Genomic DNA, 14,294 nt, shown 5'->3' with positions numbered 1-14,294 from the left:
CGCGCACGGCGGCGGCGGGCTCCCGCGCGGGCGAGTGTGTCTGGGCCTGGGCGGAGGGATCCCCGGGCTGAGGCGGCGGAGGTGCTGCGGCCCGGGGCCGGGTGGTGAATGGGCTGGTGGTGCTCGCTGCTGCTGCTGAGAGGAGAAGGAGGAGGAGGAGGAGGAGGAGGAGGATGAAGAGTTGGGCTTGTTTGTCTCCCACAGTTTCTCTCCTGATGCTCTGATCCCACCTTCCCCATTCCGGCCCGGGGCCCGAGTGTGTCGCTCCTGGAGGAGGAGGAGGCTCCAGGTCCTCCCCCCCCTCCTCCCAACCCCCCCTTGCCTGGGGAAGAGGAGGAAAGAAACAGCCCAGAGAGAGAGAGCGAGAGAGAGAGAGAGACAGAGAGAGAGAGAGAGAGAGAGAGAGAGAGAGAGAGCGAGAGAGAGAGACAGAGAGAGAGAGAGACAGAGAGCGAGAGAGAGTGAGAGAGGAGAGGAGGAGGAGGAGGAGGAGGGAGAAGGGAACAACCTACCATCTTAACACACTAATATCTAAAAAGTGCGAGAGGCCCAGAGCAGCAAGCAGCAGCAGCAGCAGCCACAGCAGCAGCAGCAGCCAAGCCAGCTTCTTCCCTCCCTCCCCATGAAGAAGAGTTCCCTCCTCCTCCTCCTCCTGCTTCTCCTGCTCAGAGTTCCTGCCTCCAGCTGCCAGGGGGGACAGCCAGCCAGCAGCAGGAGGGTGCAGTATCCCAGCTTTTCCATTCTCTTACTCTCCTCTCTTTTTTTTCTTGAGTAGCTCTATTTCCCCTCCCTCCCCTTCCCCCCCCCATCCTCCCACCCCCGTCTTGTCTCTGGTGTTTGTCTCTGGGAAGGAACAGGGGCTGCTTGCTTGGAGTTTGTTGTGGGAGGGGGGTAGGTAGGGGGAGGGGAGGGGTGTGTGGGAGGGAGGAGGGAAAAGGGGGTGTTCGTTTGTCAGGACCCCTCAGTCAACTTGAGATTTGAGCAATAACTTCCCCTTTGGGGCGCCCCCCCGTGTGCCCTTTTCCTACCCCCCCAGGAAAAAAAAGACAATGGGAAAACCTGGTCTCCCCCTTCTTCCCCTCTGCCCTCCACCCCTCCCTAGGATAGATTGGAAGTAAGTTTATGAGCAGCCTCGGGAGCCTGGGCGCTGAGTGCAGGGCCGGAGCGGGTGACAGGGGCGGCGCTTCGGGGGTGGTGGCGAGGGGGCGACACGTCGTCCTGGCGGGGGGCCTGGCCTGGGGAGGGGGGGACCCCGCTGCTGGGGCGGGGGGCCGAATCCCTGCGGCCGGGGGATGGCTGCCTGGGCTCCCCACCCCCCACCCTGGGATGCTGTCGGGGGGAAGTTTTTATTATGGTTATTTAATTGAAGATATTTTTTTTTAAACCATCTTGTTTGGTGACCGGAGGATCTGGTTTTAAAAAAAAAATGCAGTTGCTGACGCTGCCGGGCCCGAGTGTGTGTGTATGAGTGTGAGTGTGTGTGTGTGTTGGTGCATTTGTCTAGGGTGGCCGGAGCAGCGGTGGGGAAATTCCGCTTATTCTTCTTCTTCTGCAACTTGTTATTCCGCGGAGTCTGCCTGCACCCCTCACCCGGGGCCCGGCCCTCCCGCGGTCGCCGCCGGCCGCCCGCCGCCCCAGGACCCCGCGCGGGCCGGGCACTCACAGGCCGCTCGCAGAGGGGCCGCCCCTCCCCCCGGCCGCGGGGGGAGGGGCGCGCGGAGTGGGACTCTTTCCGTTTGGTCCAGCCCCGCCGTGCACGCAGTTCCCAACACTTCTAGTCATCCTCCCTCTCGTCTTTATTCTGCTGAGCGGTGCTCTTAGGATTTCTTTTTTTTTTTCCTTCTCCTTTGGCCACGTTCGCGATGGTGGGTAACAGCAAGGTGGTCCTGGCAGGGGAGGGGTTTGCTGTGGACCTTTGGGGCACCCGGGAGAGGAGGTCTCCCTTTAACTTTGTCTGGTTGGCTTTGCACCCCGGGAGGAGGCCACACGCCGGTTATGGGGTGTAGATGTGCCTGGAGTGATTTCTAAGTAGTTGAGTAGTTGAGATGAAGGTACGGCGGCTCGTGGTAGGCAGGTTTTGTTTTCATGAGTGAATCCGGTGTCATCATATTCCGGTCATATGTTGAAATATTCTTTGTTTAGGTCTTGAAGTAGAGGATCTCACTCTGCACGTCCACACTGTGTTGTTTTTAAATGATGTCTCTGGGAGTATGGATCTCTAGAATTTGATGTGATTTGAAGGTCCGGGCGTGTGTGGGCCTCAGCACCGGCCTTGACAGTGAACTTTGTGGTTGTGTTTAGGATTTCAAAGATTTGCCCCATAGCTGGGTTGTTAGTTGTGCATTTTCTTAATGGTAGGTGTCAGGAATGTAGAGGCTTGAGCTGAGGAAGTTAGAGAAGAGCATTTATTTATTAATAAGTGATAGCTGAATATTAGAATCAGATTCATTTGGGCTGATTAGTTTTTTTTTTTTTTAAGCAGTTGTGCACTCTAGGAAGGAAGCCTTTATAAGAAGGCATCCTTTATAGGGGTTCTTTGGGGCGCGGAGTAGGTGGTATCGTCTGTTAGGTTATTCAGCATCAACGTCTGCAGCTTTATTGAGGGCCTGTTAAGGGGGTTGAAACAGGCTAAGATGGGGGAGCCTACTTTTCAGTTTTGTTTACATTTCATGTTCCCTCACGTTTGGGCAGTAGAAATAAATAGGTCAGCGTTTCTATTGGGTTTTGAAGGCTAGCCCCCCCCCCTTTTTTTTTTCAAAGTTTCACAATTTACTTGGTTTTCAGCCCTGTAGGAAACCGTTACTGCATTTTTACTGGGAATACTGTTATTCATTTTAATTTCGGTAAGTTCCTTCTTATTCTCCTCTCTTGTATATGGGATCTGTGTTGTGAGTTTAACACTAGCATTTAAAATGTCTGAAGAATGCCTTTTAAAAATCTTAGGACATATTTTGATGGCAAAGAGGAATTTTTTGAGCGTAGTTATGCTCATGTTTATTAAAAAATTTTCTGTTCTTAGCACTTCAGTGCAACGTCCAGCTATCTTTGCAGGGAACCCAGTAATAGTGCAGACATTCTTAACAACACAAACATCTGGCTAACATGTTACACATATTCCAAGGGCTTTTCTTTACTTGAGACTTTGGATTTTGGTAACCTAATATTTTCATTTGACTGGCATTGCTTGGCTGCCCATTTTGAAGTCTTTTTTTTTTTTGCTTAAGTGCTTTTGAAGACATTTTAAATGAGTTTTTAGGCAGTTTTGAAAGCTTTATGGTGGTCTTACTTTCGATAAGTCTTCAAGGAGCTGGAATAATTAAAAAGACACCTGCCCATGCCATATTTTAAAGAGATAAAAGTGAATGGATGGGGCACTGTTTCCTGTAGCTTGGAAAGGCCCATCCTTTTCATGTTCCATTACCTGGAAGAAGCTGCCTCAGAAATTCTTCTTCTGTTTACCTGAAGATCTCTAGTGCTATCCAGCAGGAGGTGCTGCAGCAAGTTACAGGAAATTTTTAAAAATTTTGAGGGTCTTACTACTACTCATTGAAACTCTGCTTTAGCTAAGCAACAGGATTAACACTTTAAAGTTCCAGGAAGATTTTGAGTAAGTGCATTCAAAAAATACTATTAATAAGTTACATTTGCTATCTGATATCTGCTCTGTACCTTGCTTATGCTTGTTATTGTAGATGCTGGGGTTAGGAATAGAGTGCTGTTGGGGTTACTTTCCTTCAAAGAGGAGTTAGTTTGGTATTGAGTGGGGTGTTGAACATATAATTTGAAAACAGCCTTCACAGTTGCAATAAACAATAAGTAGCACGATGTAGGGCTTTACACTTTGCAGACATTCCTATACTATTAATGTAGATAAGGGATAGAGTAGTTGGAATTTTTGGAAAGAGGGAATGTAAGTGGAAAAAAAAATTTAGATTTTCCTTGAGTTTGTCCTTGAATCTGTGGACAATGATTTTAATCTAGATACCATCTCAGGCATTTGACTTTACAGATGTGGTTGCTATCTTTAAGTTGGCCTTCAAAGACAGATTTTTGATCTCAGTTTTTGTGAAAGTATTTATGTGAAATTAAGTGGAGTGCTCCTGTAAATCCAATACTTGGTCTGTCATCCTAGTAGGCTTAGGAAGGAATTCAAGGGCAGCCTGGGCTACATAGTAATAAGACTTTGTCTCAAGGAAAAAAAAATTAAAAACAAAAACAAAAAATGAGGAAATAACATTACACCTGTGGGTATTAATGGTTGCTGCTATGCCTGTTTGTAACACTCACCAATAACTGCATAAAGATGAAAGTAGCTTACTTTAACAGTTTAATAGCATCCACAGTACACAGTCCTTTGAAATGCTTAGTGTTAGATGCATTATCAGTAGAAATATGCTCCTGTCCTTGCTTGAAAAGTTTTATATCAAAGTTTTGAAAATTTAGAAATAGATAGAAAGTTTGATGGACTTTCAATTTTGTAGGTATGATATTGTACTTTTTTTCAGTAAGATCAAATTAAATAATATATGTGAAAGTTATTTGTAAATTGCCAGAATCAATACAGAGACCAAGTTGCGGAGATAAAGAACCAATTAAAACATGAACAGAGTTCTGCTTTAAAATGCCAACTCCTCCCATATGGATTAGGAAATTGATGCATTCAAAGTGCAGTGCTGGACACTATGAATTTTTGTTTTTTTTGAATACTGCCGTGGTTACCACAAATCTCTTTGTTACAGTTTTTGAAGCTTTTGTTTAAAAAATGCTGCCTAGGCAGTTACCCAGGATTCAAACAGCAATCATTTTTTCCTTTTGAAGATACTGTGAAATGGGTGTCCCCTGTTAAAAGTTTTCTTCTTTCTCCATTTTTGTGATAGTATTTGATTTTTGTGAATATTTTAAGTTCCTGGACTATTCTGTAGACTTAACATGTGGAGTAACAGATGTCACTGCTCAAGTTTTGATTGTTTTGATTGACTCTGCTAACTTTCTGAAAAATTCTTACTCTCACTAGCTTACTTCACAGTGAAATGTACATTGCTGCATTGTTAGTATTAAGTACATATATACATCACTTTTTCTAATTTAGAGAGGCATGAGGAAATGAGTACTCAGTTCTAGAGGCTTAAATATTGCGCGCGTTTGTGTGTGTGTGTGTGTGTGTGTGTGTGTGTGTGTGTTTGTGTAAAAACTGAAAAATTTAAAGTTTTGGATTGTGGCTTTCTTCATAGACTCTACTTACAGATTTGGACTAGTAAATTTAAAAAGTAGGATGGAGTTAATTGAGAATCTTTATGTTTAGGAGCATATCTTGCTCCTGTGAAGGGTGAGAAAGACATTTAACTGTTCAGATGAAAAGGAAACCTCTGATGGTGATGGTAACATTTTGCCAGGGACAGTGAACACTGAGGCATTTGTGTGTGTGTGTGTGTGTGTGTGTGTGTGTGTGTGTGTGTAGAAATATTGAAATTAAAGTTACATTAATATGCTTTTAAATTTAAATTTTGTATCCTTAGTATTTTATTACTGGAGGCTTTTGTGCTTAATTACTGCTCAAAAGGAGAATGGAAGCGAGTGTAGTTTTAGGTGTCTGACCTTTGCCAGTATTCCTGTCTGTCTGTATGCAGGTAGATGAAATATTTTCATATTATTTTGTGCTGGGAAGTGACTGTCTGTGATTTATGTTGCCTTCTCCTGAGCTTTTGTACATGGGCTTTCCTGTCCACCTCTGTTCCTTACAAGTGTAGCAGTGTTTTCATGACATTGACTTTACCACATGTGTATTTTTGCTGCTTTGAGAGTTTTTTTTTTTTTTTTTTCTGTTGTTGTTGTTTTTTGAGACAGGGTCTCCCTGTAGCCCTAGCTGGCCTGGATTTGCTGTGGAGATCAGGCTGGCCTCGTACTCACAGAGATTCACCTGCCTCTGCCTCCTGAGTGCTGGGATTAAAGCCTGCGCCACCATGCCCAGCAAGAGGTATTTTTAAGTGATGGCGTGTTAGTCCTGCATTAAACTTGACTAGGTTTCTTTAAAGAACATCATTTCCTTTGTATGCTTCTCTGAATCTATGGGCATACTTTTGATAATGTATTAAATCTTTAAATAGTTATCTTCTGTGACAATGTTGGATTTTTTTTTTTTTGAGACATGATCTTGCCCTGGCCTGCCTAGAACTTGCCACAGTATTCTTGCCTCAGCCTCCTGCATGCTGGGATTGCAGGTTGCATCACCAGGCCCCCTTTGGGATAGACTTTGAAGAACTTTCCTGTTGCTTGTCGCCAGTGCACTCCTGGCTCTAGAGTGGTGGTGAACTCCTGCCATGTAGAGACTGCTTCTGAGGCTCACTCATCCTTAGTGTTGTGCTGAAGTAACTTTTTTACATGGCTCCAGTGGCAGTTTGAATATTCCTCCACTTCTCTCCTTCCAACATTCTGCACGACCCCCTCCTCCCTTCCCCTTATTTTAACTCATAAAGAGTTCCTATACATTTGCTGGAAACTCTTCTGTCCTCTCTTTTGGAATTCGCTAAGCACAAGTTTTCTGCTTTTTAAAGTGGAAGAGAAAGCAGATCAGTAATACGGAGATAGGAAGGGGATGGGCCTAAGAGGTTGATGATCTGGGTTTTATTTTGATTCCATTTGTGGGCATAGGGGAAAAACATAAGTTAAACACAGAAGGCAAAAAGATGGGTTTTGTTTTATTGTTTTGGCTGCATTGAGAATACAAACTGTCTACTTGAGGAGAAGGAGCAGCAGAAAGGAATTGATTTTTTTTTTCTGCTGCAGATCCAAGTATTGTTAACCATGTGCATCTCTGAAGTGACACACAAATCAAATAGTAGTTGATTTTTTTCAGTTAACAGTCAGAACCCTGAACTTTTTTTTAAATTTAAGTAAGTACCCAAAACTTCAGGGTAATGACAATAATTTCCTGATAAAAGTGGGTGATAGTAACCATGGCAACTGCTATCTCTGGCCTTATGGACAGTGGTGGTATTGATAAAGCTGCAGACTTTAGTAACCTGTCATTTGGATGGCGAAGGGTATTAGCCTGTGTTGCAGGTGAATTCTAGATGGATTGTGTTACATTTGTGTGCCAGCTTATTTTTCCTTGTTGGGAATTTCTTGAACTGTATTCTACAGCATGTTTGTGAAGGTGCTTTTGCCTGAAAATAACCCACCACCTGTGGTCGGCCTCCTGAGGCAGATTGCATTTAGTTCTTTCTCAGCCTCATTCCAGAGTCTTGCAGAAAATAGGGGTGTCTGTGGGAACTGTATATACATAAATTACACTTAAGGGTTATCAGCTTGGGTTTGGACATGTTATTGAAGCTTAAAAAAAACTTTTGTATTTTCAGAGGAGGCCTGTTAATGACAGAATTGGGCCTATTCCTATTGGGAATATTTTTTCTATGAGTTCCATTTAGAAATGTGTGTATAGAGTTAGGGGTGAGGAATAATGGGCATAGCTATGAAGGATTTGACAAAAGAGGATCTTAATAGGTTTTTGTTTTTGTGAGGATGTATGTGCCTATTACTGTAAAAATATATTTCCTAGTGGGCAAGTACGAAAGTATGGGAAATGTTTGCATGCGAGACTTCAAGAAAAATTGTTTAAAACTACATCTTGAATAATACTTAAAGGAAACATGGTAAAACAAAAACATTTGGGGGAGGGGAGGAAAGATAAGTGTTCAAACTGATTCAACAAAACTTTCTTTTAAATTACAAAGTTACATTTCTGTCATGCTGAATCTTTTTAAAAAACATTTTATGTTTCTTGTAAGGTTTTTCTGTTATGAAAATGTTAGTGCTAATTGACACTTTTACAGATAAGTGCTGGAGAAATTGTACCAGAGCAGAGAACAAACAAAATAGATCCAAACCCTGAAAATGAGATCTAGTCAGATTGTGCTAGATAGTTCAGACTTTGTTGAAAGTTGCTGTGATGAATTGACTGACTTACTACAAGTCCCAGGATGCATTGCAGCTTTTTCTTAACTTCAGACTAGAGCATTGCATGCTGGGGCATGTAGTTGATTTAAGCAGCATGGCGAACTTTTCTTTCTTGTCTACTCCATTTTATACACAGCTTCCCAAAGCTCTAAGAACTTTTTTTTTGAAGTAAAGTTTGATTAATAATGTCATGATTTTCTTGATACTAAAGTGAGGCTTGATTAGCAACCTGGTGCTTCAGTTTACCTTAGTGCTTTTATCAGCTTCTGTGAGACTTGAATGTAAAATAACACCCAAAACTTAGAAATTGTAAGTAATTTTTATGGGTGCGATGAAGTAGGTCACTGTAACTAGAGCGTCATTGCTTGCTGATGTGGGTTGGCATCAGAAGCAGCTTTCATCAGGCCCGATGCATATGCTGCTCCTTTCCTCCCAGTGGGGACAGTTCCTCAGTATTAAGCTGGACAGAACAGTTTAAATTCTGAGTTCTGTTACTCTTCTGTAATCCATTGTCAGTACCTTCTAACTGGGACACAAATTCTTGAAAATAAATAATTCAATGTAATTAGATTATGTCATTTCATTTATTTTGAGACAGTCTTGCTGTATAGCCCAGGCTACCCTTCAATCTTTGCTTCAAGGGTTCTTCTTGCTTCAGCCTTTAAGATAGGATCTGGCTCTGTAGCCGAGGCTGGCCTCCACCTGTGGTCCTGCTGTCTCTGCTCCAGAGTGCCGATTTTATAGGCCTGCTCCACTACACCCTGTTCAATATAAATTGAACACTAAAAGGCGTAACCTGAAAGGTAAAGAAAAAAGTGAAGGTTTTAAAATAAGTTCTTTAGACTTTCATTTGTAAATTTTCAATAATTTCTTTAGAAGCGACTTTATTAACTCTTCAGGGGTTGTTGCAGGGATCAAATGTATCAGTCTGGGATAGAACTTAGCATAGTGCTTGGCACATAGTAACGCTTAGTAAATGCTTAGAATCAGCAGTCACTGTCATTTTTCTTTACAGTAATCTGCTTCATATATTTTCTTCTTTTTGTATTATAATTTGATTAGAGCCCTGGGTTGTTGTAAAGGACCTTTTGGGAACTGGAGAGATGGCTCAGTGGTTAAGAGCACTGACTGCTCTTGCAGAAGAATCCCAGCACCCATGGGGTGGCTAACAGCCAGCTGTAACCGCAGTTCCATGGGATCTGACACCCTCTTCTATCCTCCACCAGCATTCATGACAAAGGTGCACTTACATACGTGCAGGCATACCACTCATACACATAAAATAAAAATAAGTAAATAAATTAATACATAAATTAAAAAAAACCCTTGCAATTTTCGGCTTATGGTAAAGGTGTGGCGGTGCTTGTCCCGTTTCTTAGTTCTTTCTTCTACCTGCGCAGAACTTGTCACTGTATCATGAGTGTTTAGTTGACTTCAGAAAGTTCAAAAGATGATAATTTCTTTGCTCATAATGTTTGCACTATTAGAACATCCAAATAGTTGACTAATGAAAATAAGATGCTGCCAAATGCTGTTAGTGTTACAGTGCATGGAACTTAGGGAAGACCTGTGTTTAGAAGCGCAAACCTCTGGCCATGGTTCACAGCATTAAGGGACTGAAGTATTGCAGGCAGCTAGCAGCCCCAGAGAGAAAATGTCAGCCCAGAGATAAAATGTAACTCCAACTCTGGGTGGTTCTTTTATTGTTACGTTCAAAAGGATTTTTAGTATTTATATATTTTTTTTCTCTTTTAAGGTACTGACTTGTATTAGGCTCTTGAATTTAGGACTTAACTGTTTGAGATGAGAAAGAGATGCTTAGAAATATTGAGAAATAGAAATACAAATCCACACATTGTGTGTCTTATTTTAAACGTGTGCAGAATCAGAGCATTGTCCTTACCTGCTCAGCCAGTACCAGTTCCCTAGAGTGGAATTCTTTGAACATTATTGTTGACCACTGCTGAGCTTATTTACAAAGTCTATTTCTTTAGTAGTATTTAAGCACTTGTTTATGCAACAAACCAACTGACTGTAATACTAACCTCCTTGCCCTCCCATAATAGTGATTTATAATTTATTAGCACTAGACACTGAGTAGGTTTTTTTAGAAGTGTCAGAAATTCATGGAATCTGGTTGAATATGCTTCTGTATTATAAATTATATTATTTTCTTTTGTTTTTAAAATTAATATTAAAAATAAATTCAACAGTCATAAAAAGTTAAATACGAAAGGCTAACCATAAGGAGAAAAATGGTTTTTGGTATTAATGGGCCACTACAGAAATTAACCATGCTTATATGAATTCTCCTTCTGGGTACTTAGTTGTACACATGGAATGCCACTGTTGGAAGTAAGGAGGGAGAGTAACTGGACAGTTCTATCTTCACTGTGGTCCTCACACTTTAGTTGGGGAGCACAGTCCTCTTTCATTTTTAAGAAATGCCCCAGGTCAGTGTAAGTTGTGATGGTTTTAAGGAAATATATTGGGAAATTCAGCCTTGCTGGAGTTTAGTTTTCCCTGTGGGAAATAAGAGCTTGCTCTTAAAAGGACTAGATGAGAGAATACTCATAGATGTACTTTATAGACTAATGCAGTATATATGAATTGAATTTGTATTTAAAAATATCTCTGTCATATTAGTACTATTTTACAAAGTTTTAAGTGTCTGAGTTAGAATCTAAATAAACCAAAATTATTGACCCATCCTTTGCCACAGTGGTTGGCTTTTTTTGAGAGGAAGTCTTGCTGTATAGCTCAGGGTGGCCTGGAACTTCTACCTGAGCCTTCTAAGCACTGGATTACAGGTGTGTACCACCACTCTCAGTTCTGACAAGCTTTTGACATGTTTAGAAAAATTTATAACTTGTTCTTGACAATAAAAACTCACTGCTACATTTGTGTGTGTGCATTATAATATAAAGATGATAAATATACTGATGTGTTAACATACTTAAATTGTGGACAGTTTTATGTTGAAAAATATTTTCATGTGTTAATGCCAAGCATATATCAATGTATTTTTGTTTTACAAAAATGATACAGGTACAGATATTGTAAATGTTAGATAAGTTGTAAACAATTTTTATATAGTAAGGTTATGTTCATTATCATTGAGTGCTTATATATAGTACTGATAAAATTTTTATACATAAGCATCTCATTTAATTTTAATTCTCAGATATATTTGAGGACTTGCTATTATTTTCCTGCCTCCATTGTACAAGTGAGGAAGTGGGGTTTCCCTGGGCTCAACCAGGCAGCAAATGCTGCAACCTGGATCAGGCACATATTTTAATCCTAACCCCCTGCTTTTAAGTCTAGAGTGCTTACCGAGCCTGGTGGTACATGCCTTTAATCCCAGCACTTTCAAGCCAGAGGCAGGTGGGTCTCTGTGAGTTCTATGACTCTATGAGTCAGCCTGTTCTATATAACTAGTTCCAGACAAGCCAGGGCTACATAGGGAGACCCTGCTTCACAAACAAAAAACAAAAACAAAAAAGAAACAAATCAACAACAGAGTGCAACTGTATTTTCCCTAGAAACTTAGGAAGCATTATAGTAGTTTTCAGTGCACCCAAGTGGCCCCAGTCACTGTCCTTTTGAGTGTTTGGTGCTGATGTGGTTGAGGTCTGGTGACTTTGTTAGATATTGGAAGCATAAGGATGGATTGGAAGGGAAGATGTTTGGGACAGTGCCTGTTTTTCTTCAGGGTTGTGAGCAGTTGCCAAGTGACTTCCTCCAGTGGCATAGGTGGGGCTTGATGTCTATGAAAGGCTTGCAATTTAACTTGAGTTTTACACATTTTCTTAGTTGATACAAATAGCTTACATTCATAGTTCCAGTCAGTCTTCATGTAACTTAACTTATCAGCATCTTAGAGTAGTAGTTTAATGGCCTTTCTTTTAAGAAATAATCTAAAAACAGTGTGTTATGAAAGTCATTATAGCAACATACATGTCTAGAGAAATTAATGTCATCTCCTATTTTTAAACTTTTCGTGTACGTTTACATACATATATGTATGTGTGTACATGTTTTAAAAATGAGTGGAATTTTACCATGAATATACTCTCCTGGAGTTTACTCTTTTTTTTTTTTTTTTTTTTGGTCTTTTTAAAACAGGGTTTCCCTGTATCCCTAGCTGGGCTGGAACTCACTATGTAGACCAGGCTGGCCTTGAACTCAGAGATCCTCCTGCCTCTGCCTCCCGAGTGCTGGGACTCGGGACGTGCGCCACCACGCCCAGCTAGAGTTTACTTTTTTCAGAAGGGTGGCTATTTTCTTTTTAAAAAATATTTTATTATTTTCATTTTATGTGTATGCGTGTATTGCCTGCATGTTGGTAAGTGCACCTATGTCATGCAATGCCCACGGAGGACAGAAGAGGCTGTCGGATCCCCTGGAACTGGAGTTATGTACAGGAGTTGTTAGTTGCCATGTGGGTGCTGGGATTCAAACCTGGGTCTTCTGCAGGAACAGCCAGTGTTCTTAACCACTGAGCCATCTCTCCAGCCCCAGAAGGGTGGCTATTTTCAATACTTGCTTATTATAAACTAGGATTTATATAGAGAGTGGGGGTGAGGTTGTCAGAAGAGACTCTAGACCTTGGGGTTATAAACCTAATGCCCTGGAACTGACTGATGCTTCTCTATTGGGCAAAAAAGTTTTATAAGTAATTTTTATTTGTGATCATTGTTATTTATTAAAAAACAGTCAGTATAAAGTGACAATATTGTTTTTTACCCTATATTTAGGAGGACTCACATCAGAATTAAATTTTATTAGTTTATTCAGGCAACTACTTATAAAAAATAGCAGTTGCACTTTCAGATGAGCCTTTCAAGTTTTTGTTTGTTTGTTTGTTTTCCCCCCAAACTAGTGATCTCTCTATCTCTGTCTCTGTCTCTCTCTCTATCTCTGTCTCTGTCTCTATCTCTCTGTCTCTCTCTGCCTCTGTCTCTCTCTGTCTCTGTCTCTATCTCTCTGTCTCTCTGTCTCTGTGTCTCCATCTCTCTGTCTCTCTCTCTCTCTGTCTCTCTCTCTCTCTCTCTCTCTCTCTCTCTCTCTCTCTCTCCTCCTTGGTAGTCCTTGATGGCCTAGAACTTACTCTGTGAGGCTGGCCTCCATCTCAGAGATTCACTTGCCTCTGCCGTGCTGGGATTGAAGGCATGTGCCACCTCACCTGGCAGGTCTTTTTTGTTTTTTCAAGCATTCACTCGGTATTTACAATGTAGAATTTAGTAGTAATCAGTAATGTTTTAAATAATAAACCTCTGCAGCTAGTGGGAGTGAAAAGACTGCCTTGGAATTTGTCTTGTCCTCACATCTTCACTTGATTAGTGGTGACCTCACCCTTCACCTGTGCCCAGCTACCTAAGCTAACTATGCTAATAGTGACTCTGTGTTTCAAAGAGGGTTTTTTTTTTTTAAAGGTAAATTATTTGAGTGCTTTTCATTTTGATTCTGGTTTGAGTGTTTTAACGTGTTGCTAAGGTTATTTGTCATAATTCACCTTAGTAATTTTTAAATTGAGCATTTTATTACATGGGTAATGAAAAGTTTTTCATTATAGTAGTTAAAAAAATTCTTTCTAATCCTAAAAATATACTCCTTGCATCACAGGTGCCTTTGTGTCTTTAGACCCACATTTGGTGACGAGCTGAAGCCTTGCCGTAGTGTTCTAAGACTCAGCTCTGGTGGCACAGCAGCTCGTCCCTCTGTAGTCAGTGTTTCAACAAGCCAAGTTAAGAGGATTTCTTGCTGGTAGCATTTATAAATATGCTTTTCATTTCTAGTGGCTCAGGCCTTGCCCTAGAGAATATTTTGTTCTTGCTCAGAGTGGTCTAATAAGTGAAGAGTTCTGTTAACCTTGTGGGTGGTGAAACTGAGGCAGACACTGAATCTGAATAGGTTAAAGTCAGAACCGAATTTCACTAACTTTTAAATTAGTGGTCTCCATCCCTTTTCAAATCATGCCTCCCAGCAAATGTATAATAATCAGAACTGATATTCTCTGTTGGCTATCAAATATATAGATAGGAAAGTTGAAATTTTCAAAGGACGAGATTTAAAAATGCAGGTTGTAATCATTCCTGTGACTCTTTCTGGGGGCACATACCCACTTGGTGATGACTGCCCTGGCTAGGCCATTTTTTTGTGGAGAAGAGGCAGCCATGGGGACAGGGGGAGGACAGTTGGTAAAAGGTGTGGGGCTTTTAAATTGGAGTGATTTTTTTTTTTTTTTTTTTTTTTTTTTTTTTTAAACAGGGGTCTCCCGGTAGCCCCAGCTGCCCTGGAACTCACTATGTAGACCAGGCTGGCCTTGAACTCACAGA

At 41.3% G+C, this 14,294-nt stretch overlaps 1 protein-coding gene across 12 annotated transcripts in view; it reads left to right on the top strand.

The window, feature by feature from the left end:
• Window positions 1-390: 390 nt before the first annotated feature.
• Phf21a (PHD finger protein 21A) overlaps window positions 391-14,294 on the top strand; it is a 211,926-nt gene continuing 198,022 nt past the window's right edge. For 8 of the 12 annotated variants that reach the window (XM_008834168.3, XM_017798445.2, XM_008834165.3 and 5 more), the window contains exon 1: window positions 391-718. The gene's annotated coding sequence lies outside the window, so the exon portion shown is untranslated. Of the gene's footprint in view, window positions 719-1,470; window positions 1,866-2,784; window positions 2,844-14,294 lie in introns of those variants that run through there. The other 4 variants (XM_029564069.1, XM_017798444.2, XM_008834162.3 and 1 more) reach the window with 3 other exon arrangements.

This window comes from Nannospalax galili, unplaced genomic scaffold, assembly GCF_000622305.1.
Source record: "Nannospalax galili isolate Female #2095 unplaced genomic scaffold, S.galili_v1.0 scaffold697, whole genome shotgun sequence".
In the NCBI taxonomy this organism is placed as follows: Eukaryota; Metazoa; Chordata; class Mammalia; order Rodentia; family Spalacidae; genus Nannospalax; species Nannospalax galili.
Note: the sequence above shows the minus strand (reverse complement) of the source record. Positions and strands in the feature narration are given on the sequence as shown.